The sequence below is a fragment of the Mus pahari genome, chromosome 16 (assembly GCF_900095145.1).
Source record: "Mus pahari chromosome 16, PAHARI_EIJ_v1.1, whole genome shotgun sequence".
Taxonomy (NCBI): domain Eukaryota; kingdom Metazoa; phylum Chordata; class Mammalia; order Rodentia; family Muridae; genus Mus; species Mus pahari.
In genome coordinates this window covers 32,043,768-32,066,227 of record NC_034605.1, presented here as the reverse complement: position 1 = coordinate 32,066,227, position 22,460 = coordinate 32,043,768, and positions in this window count along the sequence as shown.

Here is a 22,460-nt window from a genome sequence, read left to right as displayed (position 1 = left end):
TAGACTTGAAATATTAATGTTAATTTATCCTTTCCAACATTTGGTTCTTTAAGTACTGTAGTTACTCTTTAGCTAGAGAGTCTTATATTTGAGGAAAATATTTTAATGAAGTTTACCAATTTTATTTTTTAATGCTGTGTGTATACGAGAGTGTGTGTTGAATAAAAAAGTGAAATACCGTTTCAGTGGATACCCCACCTTTCACCTAATAGGATGAAGATAAGGAATGATGGTGTGTGTGTGTGTGTGTGTGTGTGTATTCAAAGGCTTTTCTTTTCTTTTTCAAAGGCTTTTCATACACACACACTACATTGCCTTTGCAATTCACTTTTGGATATCTCATTTCAGTGGATCATTGATACTATAAATTAATACTGATGTTAGGAACACATGGTTTCTTCCCCGACCCCAAACTGTTCTATCAAATACTTAACAGGGTGGGCTGGCATGGTGGTACATGCCTTTAATCCCAGTACTCAGGAAGCAGAGGCATTGGCAAAGGCAAACAGATTTCTGTGAGTTGAAGCTAGCCTGGTCTACACAGTGAATCTAGGCCAGTTGGGGCTACAAGAAGATACTGACAAAAACAACAATAACAACAAAATAGCGAACTGATTGCAAACATTTACCATGTGAACACATAAATTCTTTAATAATGTCCTAAGATGCAGAACAGAACCAACTCCTGCTGCTTCATAGGGGAGCTGCTTGTAGCACATGGGGATGGTTGCCGAACCAAGCAGTGGTAACACCTGAACTAGTGTTGAAAAAACGGTAGCTCCCATGACTTCTGTGTTGCTGTGTAGTATTGTTTATGATTTGTAATTTTATCACAATGGGGTTTTGTGTTGATACGACTTTCTTCGTATCTCTGTATATGTAATTGGATGTCTACCTAGAGGATCCTAGTTACAACTGAATCATGAAAAAAGTGACTTGGGCACCTTGAGAATCCAATATTTAGAATCTCACACTGAACTTCCCTAGATGCAATTGTATTTGCCTTTCTTGCCATTGTATTGTGACTTAATTGAAGTAGAGACAATTATCCGTTAGCTTTCCCATCCCTGATGTAGTATTTGTTATAAGAGAATGTTGGAAATATTCAATAAATGTTAGTTAAACAATGAAGGCATTGAATAAGAAAGTATACTGTGGTGGGGGTGGTTCTCTTGCTTCATCTTCATGTGTGTTTGTGCATTTGAGTAAGTGCAGTTAATTCACAGTAAGGACAGGAAGTCACAGACGTTGTCAGGGTACTTATATATTGCCAGTGAGAAGAACTCTGGAGTAGCAATGCAAATTGTTGAGCTTTAATTTTGTTGTTACCTCTAAGGAGTTGTGTTTAAGTGAAAATAATTTATCAACCTCAAGCTTCTACTTTTTTCATGTTCCAAATTAATTAATCTATGCCATATAATTGTTAGTCTCCAGAGCAGTGGTTTACAATATATAGGTCAAGACCCCTTTGGCAAATGTCTATCTCCAAAAATATTGGCAGGATGATTTACTACAGTAGCAAAATTATAGTTATAAAGTAACAATGAAAATAATTTTATGGTTAGGGTGTCAGCGCAACATGAGAAACTGCATTAAAGGTTTGCAGCATTAGGAAGGTTGAGAAACATTGATCTAGAATATTTCCTTCTTAATTCTAGAAGATCTTGATACCTTCCATAGTCCTATAATATCCAACTAATTTAAGAAGGTTAGATTTGAACTATTTCATAATGCTTTAAATTTTTTTCTACAAATTTTGCTGTGTACAGATGAACCCTGGGGATGGATGGACCAGCCTTTGTTGCTTGAAGGAAAGGATAGGTACAATCTACATTCTAGGATGAATGTGTTCTTGCATGTGGCAGAGAAGCTCCTATAAAAGGCTTTAAGGGTAGGAGACATCCTTCAGATGTAATCACCACTGCTGCTCTTTCAAAGGATCTGGTATAGGTTCCCAGTACCCAGGTGACTCACAATTACCTGTAACTCCAGCTCCAGGGAATCTGATGTCTTCTTCTGGACTCTGTGGACAGTACTCACTATAAGCATGTGCACATATACACAAGCACATGCACACATACATGTACAGACTTAAACTCCCTCCAGAAGGGGGATATTTAGAGTCTGGAGAGGTGGCTTAGCTGTTCAAAGCACTTGATGCTCTTCCAAAGGACCCAGGTTCATTCCCCAGCACTGACGTGGCAGTTCATAAGCCTCTGAAACCCTTTTCTGGCCTTCAGAGACTCTTAAGTGTGCATGTGCTGAACAGATCTATATTTTACTGGCTGGTTTTGTGTGTCTACTTGACACAAGCTGGAGTTATCACAGAAAAAGGAGCTTCCATGGAGTAAATGCCTCCATGAGATCCAGCTGGAAGGCATTTCCTCAATTAGCAATCAAGCTGGGAGGGCCCCTTGTGGGTGGTACCATCTCTGGGCTGGTAGTCTTGGGTTCTATAAGAAAGCAAGCTGAGCAAGCAAGGGGAGGCAAGCCAGTAAGAAACATTCCTCCATGGCCTCTGCATCAGCTCCTGCTTCCAGCATCCTGCCATGTTGAGTTTCTGCCTTCCTTTGATGATGAACTGTGATGTGGAAGTGGAAGTCAAATAAACCCTTATCTCCCCAACTTGCTTCTTGGTCATGATGTTTTGTCCAGGAATAGAAACCCTGACTAAGACAAATATGCAGGCAAAACACCCATATACATAAAAATGTAAAACAAACAGATAAACTAGACAAAGCCGGGGGAAGCCTGTACACTGCGGACCTTTGGGGAGCACTCCAAAGATAAGCCAGGGTAAAGGTTGAGAAAGAAGACCCAAGCAGGGGAGACTGTCCCTTCTTTCCACTGTGGAACTTTACAGAAATACGTTTAAATGGTTCTTTAAAGCATCTTGGTACAGGCTACAGAGGCCAAAAGGGGACTGTTATGAGAAGCCCTCCCTCTGCATATATGATGTGGCTGTTAGGTTGGAGGCTTTGTGGGAGTGGGTGTGGCTTTGTGAGAGAGGGTGTGGCTTTGTGGGAGTGGGTGTGTCTCTGACTCTTTTGCCTGCTCTTGAGACTCCTTTCCTCCTGTTGGGTTGCCTCATGCAGCCTCTGTACAATTGGTTGTTATCTCCTGGAAGCCTGCTCCTCTCTGAAGGGAAGTGGAGAGAGAGAGGGTGTGGGGGTGAGGGGAGGTGGAGTGGGACATGGGAGGAGTAGAAGCGGTGGTTGGTATATGTGGTATGAGGAAGAAAGAAAACCTACTCCATTCACTCCTCCCCCCCCCCCCCGAGTTGGTTCATGTCTCAGGGTCAGCTCAGATGTGGTGTTAGAGAGGATCAAGTGAGTATATATGGAAGATCTGCACAGACTTCTATGGAGGGTTTCTGTAGCAAAAGCATCAGGGAACCTGCGGCAGAGCGTACAGAGTGCCGCTCTCCAACTGAAGCCTTCTTATTGTTCCCAGGAGTTGAGGTGAGGAGTGTAATCAGCTGAAGGGGATAAACAGAAGCAGTCTTCCTGATCCTCTGCTGAGAGGACCATTGCAGCCACCGTCTAAGAATGTGCAGCGAAGGCACCGGCCGCTGTCAAAGGCAGGACGCACTGTGTCCTGTTCCAACGGCAGCTGCCCACCCAGGATGGGCAGTGACGGGAACAGATGCTTCGCTCTTCCTCACAGCGCGGCTTACACTTCCTCTTGAGATGGTGCCAGGAGCACATCAAGAGGCAGCCGCGGGGAGAGAACGGCCGGCATCTAAACCAAAAGCCCTCCCTGCCATCGACTTCAGGGTTGCTACTTTCTGTTGTACCAGAGTTAGAAGAAACAAGTGCACAGTTTGTACTTCCTTTTACGTGTTTACCACCACGTGAGAATGAAGAGCTTCGAGCAATGTGAAGTCAATTATGTGATGGGGAAAAACAATAAAAAAAAATACTTCTTGCACATCTGTGTTATAATGAGGACATTTCAAATCAACCACACTAGTCTGGCTTCCTGTTTGTTTATAACTTACATATGTATGGTGTTCTTATTTATAATTTATGTATTTGTAACATTTTATGGTACACACTGCTCACTGTACCCTCTTCTCTCCTCACAGAAAAGTAACACCAAACCCTTTATGTTTGTATTTCAGGTGAAACATGGAAGCCCTCTCCGGGATGCAGCAGGTAGCTGAGGAGAAAACGAAGAATGAACAGCCCAGAGCTCAGAGCTTCCTCCCATGCTCAGGAATTACCACCAGTGCCATTACATCGGCCTCTTCTTGTATGTCTCTGGAGACCACATGTGTCCTCTCTTTGTAATGGTTTGGCTATGGTTGCTGGCCCTTCTTGGACATTGCTTTCAGAACTTAAAGAAACATTGCTTTAAAGGTTTATTAGAACATACTTAAAATAAAATCATCTTCTTCTCATTTAGTATGCAATTGATTCTTCCCATTTCCTCAGTCAAAACTCATTGATCAAATTTACTCCTTGAGAAATCCAGACATGTATATAGCATATTGGGGTTATTCCCTCCCTCCCCCATACTCTTATCTCCCTTCCACCCTGACATCTTCAATCCTCCCTATGGACCTATTCACACACTCATGTCTTTCTGTTTTATGAACCATTGATTTTAACCAGGGCCATCTGTGCTACCATGGCTTTAGAATTATCTACTGGAGCTGGTTGGCTCAAAATAGATAATGACTTTCCCTTTCCCCAAATCCATCATAGCTAGGAGTTCAGCCCCTCCAGTCCCCTCCCCAATCCATGATTGACTGTTAGAAAGCCCAGTTTTATGCAGTCCCAGTGTAGGTACCCATAGGTACTGTGAGATCACACCCTGAAGGTGTGTAGCCCTTTTCCATGTCTTCTGTTTCCACTTCTGTGTTCCCTGAGCCCAAGATGGGATAGTATGAATGTCCTGACAGTCTGAGATAATAACCAATAGGAAACGTAGTATAAGCACTGTACATGCTAAAAAATATGTAGCGAATAATAAACGGCATTCTATAAATTCAGGGCCATTGCTCTATGTCAATGTCAGTGGCGCATCAGTTCCAAAGGGTTTGCATCACTGTTAAGTTAGAAATAATCCACTCTAGCTTGTTGTACAGTGCATTTGTCCAGATAGCCTACAAAAATGTAATCAAAAGAAAAAAAAACATATCAGAGTATAAAGAATATAAAGTGAATGTACTCTGTAAGACAATTGCAAACCTCTTATGGTATCTCATAGTACAATGGAGACTGTCTCATCTCTGGCTACTTATTCAGCTTTAACATTGTAGGAGTGGCTTGTTGTTTTGACTTAGAACCCTTGAAGAGCTGGGAAGTGTGCCTTTGCTACTTTATCAGATCCGGCCATGGAAAACTAGCAATCAATACACACCTGTAATTGAGATCTTAGATAGATGGATGTTGTTATAATTCCGAAATAGGCTGTAATATTATGTTAAATGATTTCCCTTTCTGTATGTTTGCATAACTACATGTTACCTTTGAATGTAAGCTTTTTTATTCACGTTATTAAGTCTAATTGAGTTAAGATACCAGGCAGGGTAGTGGAAAGAGATCTGCTAGACTGTCTTAAATATCATTTTCTATTGCTGGTGTGTCTGTAATTAGCCAGCATTGTAGATAACTCAATATGTGTGATCTGAGTGGTGCATATCAGAGAAAGTTTCTCTATCTTGTTTAAGAATATTTTCCTCTTTCATGGTACACTGATCCATACAGAACAACCTTGACTTGTCATACAACTTACTATTTAAGAGGTTTCCTTTAAGATGGCCTAATCGGCCATCACTGGGAAGAGAGGCCCCTTGGTCTTGCAAACTTTATATGACCCAGCACAAGGGAAGGCCTGGGCCAAGTAGTGGGAGTGGGTGGGTAGGGGAGCAGGGGCGGGGGGGGGTATAGGGAATTTTCGGGATAGCATTTGAAATGTAAATAAAGAAAATAATAATAATAATAAAATAAATGGAAAAAAAAAAGAGATTTCCTTTAGGGTGTTGAGAATAGATTGGTCTTTTATATAATACTTTTAAAATCAGACTAAACCATGACTAGAATACTGTGGATTTGCATCTTAAATTATTCTGCAGTTCTTTTTATGTCTGTATGATTGGGGTTTTAATACTTAAGAGTGTTTCTAGCCCAGTGGTTTTCAAGCTTTGGGTTACAACCCTTTTGGGGGGTTACATAGCTGATATCCTGCATATCAGATATTTACATTGTGATTCATAACAGTAGCAAAATTATAGTTATGAAGCAGCAATGAAGTAATTTTATGGTTGTGGGGGGGGTCACCAAAACAAGAGGAACTATATTAAAAAGTTGTATCTTTAGAAAGGTTGAGAACCACAGTTCTATCCCATATCCACTAATTGTCAAGAACAAAAGGATATACAGTAAGTAAGCCCGTATTTTTGTGTTCTTATAATGGAAATCCTTTTTATTGTGCATTTTATATTTGCCATCATTGGACACAAACATCACTTTTTTAAAAGTGTTCAAATTACATCCACTGACTTGTAATGTTAGAAAAATGGCTACAGCATGTATACCATTTAAAATGATTTCTGGAGCACTTGGAAGAGGGCTTTATTGCTGTGGTATTAACCTCCCAATCACAAGAATCTGAGTTCATATAATAGATATCTACCTAAAAGTCAGGTTCCATAGTTGAGTCTTCAATTCCAGTGTTGAATTGGGTAGACACATTTGGATCCTTGGAACACATTGATCGGCCAGGCTTAAGGAATTCATAAACTCAAGATTCAATAAGAAATCCTATCTCAAAAAATAGGATGGAAAACAATCAAGGGAGACACCTGATGTTGACCTTTAGCCTCATATACATGTAGACATTTACACTTAGATGTACATACATCACACAGAGAGAGAGAGACAGAAATAGAGACAGAGACAGAGAGAGAGAATATAGGTTTCCCCGGTATTTATTACTACATTGGGAGACCACTTCTCCTGATAAGAAACCCAACTGATTGATCAGTTTTCTTAATTGTTTGTTCAGTAACTCCATATCCTTAGGTTTCACATCTCACTCCTTTTCTACTGATTGCATAGTACAACCTATATTAAAAATGTCTTTACCAGTGTTTAATAATTAAGAAAGTCCCTGTATTTCACACAACTTTTTTGTAGTCAACTTAGGACAGAAGCTGTGTGTAACATGATTCATTTCTGGGACAATGATATAAGAGATCTGTGAACACCTTGTGAAGGAGAGTACAGGGCAGACAGGAAGCATGCACTTGGTTTGAGAGCTTCCTAGAGGCTTTGTTAGGAGGGCTTTTGTATTCTTTTTATGTATTTATGTGTGATTATGTGTGATTATGTATTACATGTGATTATTTTTCCTGATTCCTCCATTTCCACTTCCCTCCTGCCATTACTGACATTTTTCCCTTTTATTTTTGATGCCAAGAGGATGGTATTAACTAGATATTAACTACACATAGCAGTATGCTCTGACTATTTGAGTGGAGTAGCCTTTAAATAGTTCTTCCTTTGGATCTAAAAAGTAATATTTACCGAAAACATTCTCTAGTTCATGTCATTTGTTAAAAGAATTGTAGGCACCTCAGATTTTGGCAAATATGTGTTCTCTGATGAGGAAATGACTGTCCCTCTCTGTGTCATTTCCTAGCTCTGAAACCTTGTTGACACCAAGCTCCTTTGTGAAGGAGTCAACATAAAAGTCTTTGATAATGTCCCTGACTCAGTATTAGTGGACATTGTATGTCTGGCTGGCACTTTTCCCCCTGTGTGGTAAAGTCAGCCTCATGTGCTGTTGCATAACCTTCCCTAACTCCTGTGCGTCAATGAGAATCAAAGGACTCCTTACAGTGAAAAACAAAAGCTTGGCTTGGAGTTCCCAGATGAGCAATCCCTCAGCAAGACATGGGACTTAGATTCTACAGTCAGTGCTCATCGTCATTCTTTGTGAGAACTTGTCTTTTGTAAAAATATTCTGAAATTTTTATTTTGTTTTTTTTTGGGGGGGGGGAAGGAGGGGCGGGGACAGATCTTGAAATTTTGTTATTCACTTTACATCCTGATCTTGCCACCCTTCTCCACTCCCATTCCCACTTTTACAAGTCCCTCCACCCAGTATCCCCATCGCCTTCAGAGAAGCGAAGCCCCCCCCCCCCTTAGGTGCCACACCACCCAGGGTCCTCCAGTTGGCAGCATAGACCTAAACACATCTCACCCTTGAGGCTCAATGAGGTAGTCTAGTTAGGGGAAAGAAATCCAATAGCAGGTAGCTGAGCCAGAGACAACATCTTCTCCAAATGTTAGTGCACCCACATGAAGACCAAGCTGCACTTCTGCCACAAATAAATAGGTGGCCTAGGTTTAGCCCTTGAATGAAGCTCTTTGGTTGGTGGTTCAGTCTCTGTGAGCTCCCCCCCCCCAAAAAAAAATATCTTTACTGTAGGGATTCATTACCTATGGTTTGATTTCTTGCCTTGATGGAACATTTGGAAACACGTTGGATCAGGATAATTTTGTAGGCAAGGCACTGCGTAGTCAGGTAGAAGTTATATTCAGGCACTTACCAGAAGGACCACTTGTTTCATCCATTATCTAATCTCTGAGGTGAAAATTACTATTTTCCTCACCAGGATAGTAATGTGTGAAAAAAATAATGCCATGGTAGAGCATAGACTCCAACTCAGAAAAAAAAAAGGTTCTACTGTTCCTTGGTGTGTTTAAAAAGATTTATTTTTATTTGGTTTATATGTATGTGTTTGTATATGACACTCTGTGTAGGTACCCGTACAGATCAGAAGATTGCAGGCAATTCCCTGGAGCTGGGGTTATACATAATAGTGCTCCACTCTGAATGGTTGCTGACAACCAAATTCGGCTTCTCTAGAGCATCTCTTACCCACTGAGCCATCTTTCCTCTCCCATGGGCTTCTATTCTTAGGGGCTGGAAGAGTTCATGTCTATTGCTTATGAGAAGGTCAAAGTGATGTTGGGACCTTTCAAAGTTTATACTATTGTGATCTCAAAGGAACTCTTGTGACATTTGGCCAGCATGATATTTTGTACCATTGCTTTGCCTCTGCATGGATGTCACACTGTATGGAAAAATCTTTGTTCCTTGTACTGTGGAAATAAAAATGTTCCTGAATTTGAGCACCCTGCCACTCCTTTGGTAGTGTGTGGCCATTATGCTCTGAGTAATTTGCTTTCTCCAGCTGTTCCTGTCGCTCAGCTCGCCCTGTTTTCATTCCTCTCCTTAATGAGTGGGAAGAACAATGCTGTTTTTGATGGACACGCACAAACTTTTCTTTACAAAGGAGAAAGTGTCTCTATGTCAAAAGGGGGGTAATTTATTTTAAGATGTGGAGATGTGTAGAGCAGTATAGAAAACTATAAATAAAACTTAAATGTTGGAAATGAAATGATTGTGGGGAGGACAATCCCCTTTATAACAAAATCTCATTTAGTGAAAGTGAACATGCATCCTTAGGGATGCCTTGCCTGGTCTCCATCCATCATTCCCAAACCGGTTTTGCTATCAGAACATGACTTACCAGCCTTCCTATATGGCCCAAGGTCTCCTTCACCCCAATAATTCAGCTAATGAACACTGAACAGCCAAGAACTATGTTGAGAAGAGATCCTTTTTGAAAGTTGGTATCATTGAGGTATAAGCCATATGGACTCAAGGGGTGGCAAAGCCCTGAGTAGTGTCATTAAGACAGACATAATTATATGAGCAGTAATGATGACAGCATATCAGAGCCTACAAGGTTTGAAGCAGAGTGTGGTTGCAATTTGATGACGTTGACAGCCCAGCTGTCATTATGTAAATAACACCTAGTTTAACTCTGCATCTCTCATCTCTGTGTATAAGAGGGTTATAGAAAATAAGTTAGTGCTAGGCAAGAGCATTGGGCTATTTATTTGTAGCTAGGACAGTATCCTGAAGCTTATATTTCTCTGAGTTATGCTTTTATCCACCATCCCGTGGGTCTCCCAGAGGGTACATGCAAATATGTGTTCGTTGTTCAACCTGCAGCCCGTGGCAGGAATCCCAGGGTAGCTATGAATGCAGCCCGATGCATTAGGAGATGACAAGGACATATCTTAGTGTCTCCTGAGGGAACCTTGGTGAAGATACTGCATGCGCAGGAAGACTACAGCTCCCTGGTTGTTCCTGCTCGAGCTCTTCCGCTTCAGACCTTCCAGTTTGGGGTTTTCCCTTATTAAGACTAATACTTTCTGCTTTCCTTTTGAACACATCATCTTAAAATTGTCCTGCACGAGGATGATTCCTATGTCTAGCTGCCTGTCAAGCTCTCCATCGAAATGTGAAAGCATTTGATTGGTGTATTTGAAGTAAGACAGATGTCAATTGGAGTGTCACCTTGATTGATGCTAATTACGAGCCTATAATGGTTCCTCTGCTTTGGCTACTGTCTCTACAGATTGTGATTTTTTTTTATGGGTAAAATAACTGCTTCTCAACAGCTTAATCATAAGTTCTGGCCTATCTTTCTTTAGTGCTTCTGTGTTCAGTCGGGTAATCCCAGAAACATACATTATCTTCGTTAAAAGCAAGGTGCAATGTTCATAGGAGTGATTAATGCATCTCTAAGGAGCCTGAAGTGTCTTTGTTGTGTTCACAACATCGGTTGTGATCATTGAGCTTTCTGGGTATTGAAGCTACCTGCAATGTTATGTATGTTATCTGGGAATCATTGAAGATTTCCATATCATTTCTACTTAGCACATTAACATTGTAAAATGAGCCTAAAGCTACCATGTTAGAAACACGGGATTTGTGACCTGAAGATGCCATCAGTATGTGGCAGTCACACCAGCAAAAATGAAAAGCAAGTTAAAGTACAGGAGGGCCTTCCTTCTTGGGAGAATCTTGTTAAATAGATTCGAGGTCACTAGCTTTGAAATATCTGCTGATTAAACTGCAGTTTTCCTGGCTGCATTTTCACAAGGCTAATATATGCTGAGCCTTTAAGCTTTTTACTCAAGCCTGGAGATGAAAGTTTTAAATAACAGAAAATACATCTAGCAACATACATATTTATGTGACAGTCAAGGTATGGATAATTTGCTTATGTAAATACAGTCCCATATATATGACACACAATAACACTTCCTTGAAATGCCCCGTTTTACTTCAGAGTACCCAGCTACAAACTAAAAGGCCCTTCTGCTGTCTTATGAGTTTGCCTCTGCACCCTTCCAGTGCACAGAATCTCATACATATTTAAAACAGTACTCTGATGCTTTATAAAAACGGTGCTGACCATTGAAAAACTTGTTGTTGAACTAACATGAATATGCACCTCTATAATATCTCTTGTTTACTTTTACTTTATATGAAGTAAGCTAGATAGAACACCAGACTTCTGCAGGAAAGCAGTGAAGAATGTTTATACTTTCTTGTTGGTTTGCTGTTCAGCAACACTGATAAGCACACCATATTAGCTCTAACTCCTACACAAAACTGCTCTCTAATTTCATTTTTGAATCATGCTCATTTTCAAATAAGAAATGCCAGATTGCATTATAGAAAGGCAATTACTCTCCAATTGGTCCTGGAGTATAAGAGGAAACCACAGGCTTCCTCCAAGGGCAAGTTTGGGAATCTGGTTCTCTAGAAATAGCATCTACTACACATTTCTGGTAGTATAGTTATGCCATTTTCGATTAGAAAATGCCTACGTAGTAATTTTCTTTTTGGACACTTGGAAAGAGATATTAAGCTGTGTAGTGATCTTAGAGGATTTTTCAGCCTATAACATTATATTAGAAAACCCTTAATGTGTCTTTAGGGTATTTGCAATAATCATTTAGTGCACTGTCTTTTGTTATTGTCATAACAGATTTAAGGGAATTGTTGGAAATGTTAGTTTTCCTATGTTCTGGTATGCTAGCTAGTAGATATTACAGGTGACAACCTGTACCCCAGATGCCACTATCATCATATGCTCAGAGTGATATAGTGGAAACTGTCTTTAGGGCTTAACCTGTCTCACAGGGAATGTCATGATAACTTTAATTTTTCCAAAACCTCTTTCTAATGATGGTTCTTAAACACTCCCATTCAGTCCACCACCCACTAGAGGTAGTGGAAAAGATAGGGTACTGGGGAAGTGGACTTGTTTAGGAATGGTTCTTTGGAGCAAATCCCACCTGTGTTGTCTGGAAACCGACAGTTCAGTTCACAGGTTAGCAGCTCAATCCACTAGTTAAACACTTCAAGGACACGTCAGCAATCTAGTTAGTTAGAGATGGGATAGCAAAGACGATTCAGCAGCAGTGGCACTACATAGAAGAGAAAGCCAGGCCTCAGCCTTGGCTCAAATCAGCAGGACCAGGATGAAGGGAAGTGAAGATCAGCGAAGACATGAGACCCACAAGTGTTGCACAGCTAGTTCTAGAAGTAAGCCTAACTCAACCTCTGTCACTGTCCATCGAGTCCTTTTTATGCTCTCTCCAAACATTACTTGTCCTCCACGGGTCTTGCCTCAGCACATGCATCCAATCAGCCTAAATCCTTGGAATCTGCAAGAAACTGCAGCACACCACCAGAGGGTTCTTTGGGGCATGTTTCTCTCTATGGAGTCCTAACAAATGCAGCTCCACTCTGCAATACAAGGTTGGCCAATACATGCGTGTCATTAGCAAAGAATCCTTCAACAATTCTTTCTTTTCACGTGCTTGCTTTAGCAGAACAATCTCTCTTCTGTGTTCTGCTTCAGTTAAATATGCCCTCACGCATCTGTCTTAGTCTTTCACCTGTGTCCATTTCAGGAAAACACTCCTTCATGTGTTTGCCCCAGCAAAACACCATCCAACTGACATTCCTAAGAACCCTTAAGTTTCCACATCACATCATTCTTTTGGTGTTTCTTGCTCAAGCATGTAAACATAGCTGTGGAAGACAAAGGTGTTAGAAAGCTTGAGATGAATATGGGGGACAAGATCAACTGAACTTTCTTTTGCCTGGGAAGAACATTACTTTGAGAACTTGTGGAAGTACTCAGTATTTGGGTGACCTATACTGTGGTTAATACTCCGCTAAAGCCATACAAGCACTCCTGTCTCTGTCCGTGCATTGCCACCATGGCAATTTGAGGTTAAGCATCATCAGAAATGATGATGGAGACATGGCTCAGTCAGTGGCGATATTGCTTCTTAAGCGTAAGAATCTAAATCCCTCCCTTGTGGAAAAATCCCAAGCTTGGTGGTTAAGACTTGTAATCTCAGTGCTGGGGAGATGGTCACAACCAGAACTCCAGATGTTTCTGGGTATCCAGTCTTATCACGCTTGGTGAACTCTAGGCTAAAGAGCGACCCTGTCTTAAAGGAGGTAGACCATGGCTGAAGAATGACACTTGGTTTTGTCTTCTGACTTACACACACACACACACACACACACACACACACACACAGACACACATGCATGAGTGTGAAAAAGAAAGAAATGTCTGGTAGGGACTCTTCCATTGGTGCCACAGGAGTCCAGGCACTAGAATCTCATGGTGTGTGATCCCATGATAAGAACTGCAAATTGCTCGATTAGAGGATGCGTTAGTTGTGTTGTTTAGTCTCTCTTGCTATGTGATTAGTTTCTTTTGTAGTTTTTTATAAATTAACATTGGCTCCTGTATTCAACAGGACTCTCTATCCCCACCCCTGAGGACTCTGTTTAGAAATGCAGGTTAATTCTCCAAGGCTTTCAAAAGCATTTCTGCCTCATGCTACTAATTAAGATAAGCTTATCACTTTAAGTTATACCAGGAATGCAATTAGAGCTTCTAGTGAGAACTGTAGCAATCAATTTTATACAAATTATTCAGACCTGGTAAGGTAGAATACAGTTTTTAATAGGACAAGTGAACATACTGCGATTTATCAGATATGATGTGGATTCAAAAACCACCTGAACACAGCATCTGTAACCCATCATGTGGCCTGAGTCACTGGGAAGTCAGTTCTCAGCTTTTCATTGGGGGGGGGGGGTTAATCAAACACCTTCCATTTTCCATTGTTCAGTGACCATTACTTGGGATTTGAGAGGGATTTTTGTTTTTAGATTTGAATGGTGTCAGACATGAGAAAGTCATCCGTAGAATACAAAGCACAGATTAACAAGTCCCTGCATTTGTCTACTTGGGTGCGTGCTGTGAAGCAGCCCACAGGCCCTTGCTGTCTTTCTTTCTTTTGTGTGGCCCTTGGAGTCCAGGTGACCAGCTGACAGCATAATTAACTAATTTTCTGCGTTGTCCATTACTGCTGAGAGTATGGAGTGTTATGTCTCATCTGCCAACTGTCAGTAATTACTTATTCATTGAATGGAAACCTGCTTCCTAAGGAAGCAGGCGGACTGTGAGGCCGAATGGCTCCCTAGGAGGCTGTACATCTTCCTCCTGAGATCACCTGCAGGTCATCCTTAACTCCCCAGTACAGCATAGAGACAACACTCCTGGGTTTTCTTTTCTTAGACATCTTAAGAATGCTTTATGTTTTCTCCACATTCACTGTTTTCATGTGACATAATGGTTCCTTACTTTTATTTTTTTTTAAGTGTGTGTGTGTGTGTGTGTGTGTGTGTGCACGTGCACGCCCATGTGTGAGCAGGCATCTAGAGGCCAGAAATGCCATCAACTTCCTTTGTGACAGGGATTCTTGTTGGCCTGGAACTCACAGACTACAAGTGCCTACCACCAGGCCTGGCATTTTCGCCCCTAGGTTCTGAGTATTTAACTCGGGGTCTCTTGCGTGTAAGGCATGTTTCTGATAAGCCATCTCCCAGCCCCCTGGTTCTCATTGCCCCTTGTGCCTCTATTCTTCAGATTACAATTGCTTACTTTGAATTGCTTACTTTGTCTATTTACTAAGTTTTCATTGTGTGCCATGCATTGTGCTAGGTATTGGGCATACGCCCAAATTTCCTACTCCCCATTATTAAGCATATACCATCACCTCTTACCCAGTTGACCTTAAAAATTCCCTTTAGTCCAAGCTCTTCCATATCTTTCTCTGTATCTACTTTTCCCTGTAACTGATGACTTTCTTCTTTTATGTCTCATAGAAAGGATTATGATTCCTCCATAAATTTGCCCTGATTATATTATTTTTTCACATATTTAGTTTTCTTCCTTCTCTGCATTATTTTAATCTTACTTAATAGCCTGTGCATTTCTTTCAAACAGTGAGCATTCCTAAGTCTCACTCCCAGCCATCCATTACTAATAGGCAGTGAATCTTTGGTTGTCTTACGTTGCTTAGTCAAACTACCCAGATTGCTGATTCTTGTGAATGAGTCCTTTAGGATTCTTTCTTATCTTATTACAATGATCTGTTTCAGTACCATCAGACCTATGATGATAAATAATCAATATTTACTTGAACATTTAGTTTAAATGAACAGAAATTAACCAAAGCTTATTTCTCATTCTACTTAGCCTCTTCTATTATTTGGTGAGAGCAAAAGGTTTGAGACAAGATCTCATGTAGCCCAGGCTAGCCTTAAACTTGCTACGTATCTTAGGCTGCCCTTGAAATTCTGATCCTCCAGCAGCTACAGGGCACTACCACATTGACTTCCTCTTAACTTCCTAATAGCATATTATATTACTGTCTTTTTCATGCTTCTAGAATTTTTCAAGTTGATTGCGTATACAGTATCATTCATATTCGCTCTTGTTATTCATCCTGTTTCTTTTGCAGTAAGAGTGGTTCAGGTTTTCCCTTCTAGTTTTCTTCTTTATGTTAGAACCTCTCCCTCCTCTTCCTCTTCTCCCTTCCTCCTCCTTTATTCTTTTCTTGTTGAAGTTTTCTTTTTAAAGATTTGTTTATTTTATGTGTATTTTTTTCTGTGTGTATGTGCACTACATGTATATCCTGTACCTATGGAAGTCAGAAGAAGGCATCAGATACCCTGAAACTAAAGTCACACATGACTGTAAGCCACCATGTGGGTGCTGGGAACAGAATCTGGGTCCTCTTCAAGATTTAACAAGTATTCTTAATCACTGAGCCATCTCAGGCACATCTTACAAGAACAGATTGCAAAGGTGAACTAGGGGTGCCTGATCCAACAGATATGCTGTATGTGTCTGTGTGTATTTGTAACATTTGTAATTCCTAAGTTTGTCAAAGACTAAAACATGGTCAAGCTTCATTTGGTGGATGATGACAGCCTCATCTAGGGTGTCCCACTCCATATACATTCTTGTTTCAAAGCTGTGTGTCCCTCATGCCGAGGCATTAATCCTGACTTCCCTTCTTACTGCCACACTTTTTTATGGCTTGTTATATCCTTCATTTTCCTGCTATGATTCATATAATTAGCCCATCATAATTCTGCCCTCTTTCTCAAAGTCCTTGTCCAACGTGCTCAATATTCCAGACATATCTTTTGATATATGCTACAATGTTAACATCTGCTGCTACCCTGTCCTATATTTAATATTCTTCAGCATATTTTCCTCTCTTCTCTTGCAAGTTCAATTCAAGGTTAATGGTCATTTGATTTTTTTCAAAGCTAACAAGAGAATTCTCTTTTGATCATTCTTCTGCAGACTATGGAGAGTTTGGACCCTTTACCATTCTTCAGACGTATGATGAAATGATACGTCTTTCCATGAAATGATCCCTACTTGGTCTCCACTAGTGATTCTTTTTCATCTTCTAGGGCCATCTTATAACACCAACCCATCAGTGAGTTGCTTCCTGACCCCAGGAAGAGTGCCTCTCGGATCCCATTTTGTTCTTAAACTTTGTTGATTTATTGAGGATGGTCCTGTATCTTAATTTCATTCTTTTGGCTCTCTACCCGATGACACGTAGAGGATGGAAACATTTTTTTTTAAAACCATGCCTCCTTGGTTCTCAGCACAGTGCTTCAAGACCTCTTGTTGGAGGGCTATATGCTCCCAACTTCAACTGTAGAACATTTTGGGAAAGTCAAATAATGAAATCAGTCATCTAGAACCCCCTTTTGTGACCAATTGTTGTTGGTCACAATCACAGTATTAGTTATTAATTTCCCAGCCTGAACTATTCTGTGTGTCACATGTGCTGGAATGCATGCTGTATACCAAATGATCTAACTATTACGTGGACAACCTACTTGAACACATAGTATATTTTCTATGGTACACTTCTTGAAAAGACAGTACATGTTAACCATGTAGATAAGAGCTTGAGCCAGGTAATGTGTGACTTCAGGTTTTCCCAATGATTCAGTACTATCCTTTGAACTTTGTAGCAGTTTTGCCTGTCCTATAAAGTCTGCTTGCCTCTCACTTCTCTTCTTCCTGTTTGTTATTCTTTTTCCTGCCTTGGCTATGACAACAGTGAACCAAGGCAATTGATCTCTCTCCTTCCTAAATCTCACATGGCCAGACTTGAATAAAAGTGACTCATCTTTACCTCCTTTCTGAGACCTTACTAGATTTATTAGGAAATTTGTTAGCAATTCTCATCATAGTAAAATATGTTTTTGTTCCCTATCTTATAATCCTTTTCTTTTCTAATGAGAAAACTAGGTTACAGAGAAATTAATTACTTCTTGTGGAGATATTATTAGAGAACCTTAAGTAATTATCATACAAACTTATAGAAGCTTCTAGAAAAAAAAAACAAAGTTCTGGTGCTTACTAATGTATGTGAATGACTCAGCTTCACGGTACTTAGGGAACACCATAGTGTCCTTATGTTCTTCCTGTTCTTCACTATGTCCTTTTTATGCCTCTGTTTACTGTAGAGAAAGACCACAGGGATTCTTGTTCAGATGTTCATGGAAAATCTAGAAGGGAACATGAATTCTTTTTTTTTTTTTTTTTTTTTTTTTTTTGAGACAGGGTTTCTCTGTATAGCCCTGGCTGTCCTGGAACAAACTTTGTAGACCAGGCTGGCCTCGAACTCAGAAATCTGCCTGCCTCTGCCTCCCGAGAGCTGGGATTAAAGGCCTGTGCCACCACATCTGGCTGGAACATGAAATTCTTAAGGAGTTCATAGGAATAGCATTTTGCATAGGGCATTTGATGTGTTAGACAAGCGCTCTGCCACTGAGCTACAACCTTTGAATTTTTTCCTGATTCTTGTTTCTTTATTGATAATGGTTATTTTGTTGGTTTCTTTGGTATTGTTTTGATTTGGGTTTTGTTTTGTTAGACAGAGTTTCTCAATGTTGCCCTGGATGTCCTGGAACTTTCACTGTAGACCAGGCTGGCCCCAGCTCACAGAGATGCACCTGCCTCTGCCTCCTGAATGCTGGGATTTAAGTTGTGTGCCACACTGCTCAGTTCAATAGATGTTGTTCTCATAATACAGGAGAGGGGTGTGTGTGCTATGAGGTGGCTCAGTAGGTAAGGAGGGTGCTTGTCACCAAGTCAGATTCCTCTAACCCAAATGATAGAAAGAGAGACCTGACTCACAGGGGTTTCCCTTTGACCTCCTCATCCACAGTATAACACATAGACACGCTTGCCAGAACAAATAAATAATTAATAAAGAAATATAACTTAAACAATGACCTGATTCTTGTATTTTTAGGTAGCTAATGGGGTGATAGACATTCTGGGGGATGTTGCTACCTTTCCTGCATCCCTAAAGATCCATTTTCCTCTTCATATATGGTATTCATGTCTAGGTTTTCCTAAAGAACATTTAAATCCAAGTTACTCTGCTCGTTCTTGAGATAAGGCATAAAGCCTGTTCCAATGTTAAGGAGATTCATATTAAAAGCATCCAAATTAATTTTTTAGGGGGAGTCATGCTTTATAACACCTACCCCTGATTCCCAGCCCTAGTAGGTAAGTGGAGACAGGAAGATCACAGGTTTGAGGGCAGCTCTCGCTTGACATACATAGTGAGACCTGGACTTAAGAAGCTAAAAACAGAAGAAGTTATTTCTGTATCTTGTCATCACAGTTCATGACTCTTCTCAAGAGTCTATGCTTTGTTCTCAAGCCCTTTTTACTTATCTTAGTTTTGAGCACATCTAACGCATTTTTCTTGTAAAAGCACAAAGGTTAGCTTCCTAAAACACTGGTAGGCAATAAGCTGCATATTCCAGCTTCCTGGAAGGAATTTTAGAAGGTTACATTACTATTTCCTGGAATGGTCTATGAGTCTAGAGGGAGATGTTACCACCTGTGATCATATCTATGGAATACTTACGTATCCATAATTACTGAGTATCACATATCACAGTAAGTATATCCTATTCATTGATCTTCTCATTGCAAGAACTGATTTGCACCGTCAAGAGGTGTCGAGCACAAGCTACTTTAAATGCTCCTTTTAACAATATTTCATTACAAGGCGGGTAGATCAAGACCTCTGCTCCTGTCCTTAAAGTTGGCTTTCTTCAGAATTCAAAGTCCCGTGCTCTCAGTTCACTGTGATTCCTTGTGCCAAGTGTCTCCTGGCTTTCTGCTAGCAGCTCTTCTGTAGATACTCAGCATCCTATCTTCTATCTTCCTGATGCTACCAGATGAGACTGCAGGTTAAGCCCCACACCTGCTTGCTGAGTTCCAGAAGCAATCCATGGGCATCAGTTATTTATTTTCCTGCACATGTCCAGTCTTCATCTTGCAAGGACAGTGCTGGCTGACAGAAACCTGCTTCTCTAAGCTTTATCTTTGTAAAATGATTTTCTTTTGTATCTCATTGTTAAAAAACATTGTACTTTCAAGGTGTACATGTATGCATTGTATGTTGAGTGTATGCATCCCAGGCCACTTTGCCCTATCTTTTCTCACCCTTTCTCCTACTAACACACACACACACACACACACACACACACACACACACACACACACTGCATCCAAATTCCTCTCACTCCCACCCTTTCCTATTTACCTCCCACCCTTATCCAGTTTTCACTCTTTCCTGAAAGTTCCTTTTTTGTTCTGTTTTATAACTCATCAACATTAACTAAGCCATCTGTGTCATCAGGGGCTTAGAACCAATCATTGGAACCTCTTAGGCTCACCATTAGTCATAAAACTGTAAAAAAAAAAAAAAAAAAGGCTGCTCCCATATCAGACTCTATCAGTAGAGTCCGTATTTAAGTAAAGACAGGCTTAAAGATGTCTACATGATGTTCTTAATCTGTGAGCATTGTGAGGATGCCTACACTAATAATTTGGCTAAAATGAAGCCTGTATAATTCAATAAATTCTCTTACAAATTAAAGATGCTTTGCTGTGAATACCTCTCAAAAGTAATTTTTCTATAAATAACTGGTTGGAAAGATAACAGAGTTCCTAAATGCTAATCAAGATGGTCTCTGGGAAAAACCGTGAGAGACAGAACTGAAAAAGTAGCTGTAATTTGCTAATCAGAAACATAATCAGAGTTTATCCCATTTTGGAAAAGACTATAAATATAAGCAGTGACTAAGACGGTATAGGAATGAGAGTCTCAGGGCAATGTTTTTGGTGCCATGTGGTGACAGTCTTATGGAGAGGTGCTAGGTTCCTTGCGTACAAACTTGAGCTTTACCAAAAAAAATTCTTTAAATAATTGTCTTCAGCAATCTCTTAAATCAGTAGGACTTTTGAGAGGTATTGCATACTGCTGCATTAAAATATGTATTCAACATTTATTTACGGTTTATGGGGTGGTTTGTCTACATGCATGTCTGTATACAATATGGATGCCCGGTGCCTTTGGAGATCAGAAGAGGGCATCAGATCCCCTGGGACTGGAGTTATAGATAGCTGTAAGGCATAATGGTCGGTTCTAGGAATCAAACCCAGGTCCTCTATAGGAGTAGTAAGTGATCTTAACCACTGAATCATCTCCCCAACTCCTATTACTGCATTTTGAAGTCTTTACATTTTGCAAAGTGGGGAACTAAATCGGCAGGTTGTTTATTATCAAGCAATTCACCCATAGATCTTGGGACTGGAAAGATTAATCAGCAGTTAAGGACACTGATTACACTTCCAAAAGACACAAGTTTGATTCCCAGCACCCATATTGTGGCTCCAAATCATCTGTAACTCCAGTTATCAGGGATCTAATGCCCAGTTCTGCCTCTCATGGGAGCTACACACACACACACACACACACACACACACACACACACATATATGGTGCACAGACACAGTCAGGCAAACACTCATACACATAAATGAAAGACCACAGTTTTCCTATGTAGTCTGATTTTCTTTTACTTAGATCTTCTGAGAATTCACATAACATGTAGCATCCAACTTCTTTCTTCCACTTTGCAGACAATACTTGGATACATACTCATAGCCCCTCAAAGATATCGGCCTATTTTTGTTCCCATCTACATGTTTAAGTACACCTCGCCAATCTGAGCTATAGCATGAATGAAGTGCAAATAGTCACTGAGCAAAGAGGCAGAAGTGCCTGGTTGAATTTACAGTGGCCCATCTTGTCTTAAGTGAATAGATTGATGTTTCTGTTTCACTTTGGCTTTCTATGCTTGCTGAGTAAGAGAGATTTAATTGGTTTGCTAAGTACAGGTGTCTGTCTGCTTGAAGATGTTCTTTTTTTATATATAAAATCCAATGGCATCTGTAGGCACTTCTGCATTTGTGAGAGTGATTTATGTGTCCCTGGATATACAAATATAAGCATTACATGAAGATTTCATTATACATGTCTCAAATGTATATTGATAAAAAACAGAACATCAGTGACCCCAAACCCACAAGTACACCGAAACAAATGGTCAAGGTCAGAGCAACTTTTAAAGGGATGTTTGTTTTGTAAGAAGTTGAACACAATTTGTTTAACCAGTTTTTGTTTGTTAAACATTTTTACTGTGTAGAAAGTGGGTGATGTGTGCAAAGAACTTCATGTGTTCTGTTATATTTTTACCTTGGATTAATTAAATACCTGTTTCATCTAGTTCTTGTAAAGCTAAAGCTAGTCCTTATACATAAGGTACTCAAAGCCATGATGAGCACATATCATTCTTCTTTAGTGTACAGCTGTGGTTATTTACTTGTGCGTGGATCTTGTATTTGAGTCTACTGTATATTCTGTAATCTATGAACATCTTCACCATCAGATTTACTGATACAGAACTCTGACTCAGTTTCCAACACCAAGTGCACCATGCTCTGGTGCCTCATCTAGTAAAAGAAAATGAATCTGACCTCTCTGTGGGAAGCAGATGAAGTTCTGAATGAATTTTGTGTTGTTGTCATGTGCAAAGCCATGTCTAGGACCCCAAAGCCTTCCCAGGGTCAGGCTCACGGAAAAGACAAATCCTTCCCTTGATTAGTGAGCGGATGTGCGTATAGACATCCCAACCACAGCTTCCTCCTCCTGCATGTTTACAGCCTGAGACTGCTCCTCCGTAGAGTCCACTTGCTGAGACTAGCTGAAACTACCTCCTCCTATAGCTCTATACCTCTATACCTCCTCCTACAGCTCTATACCTCTATACCTCCTCCTACAGCTCTATACCTC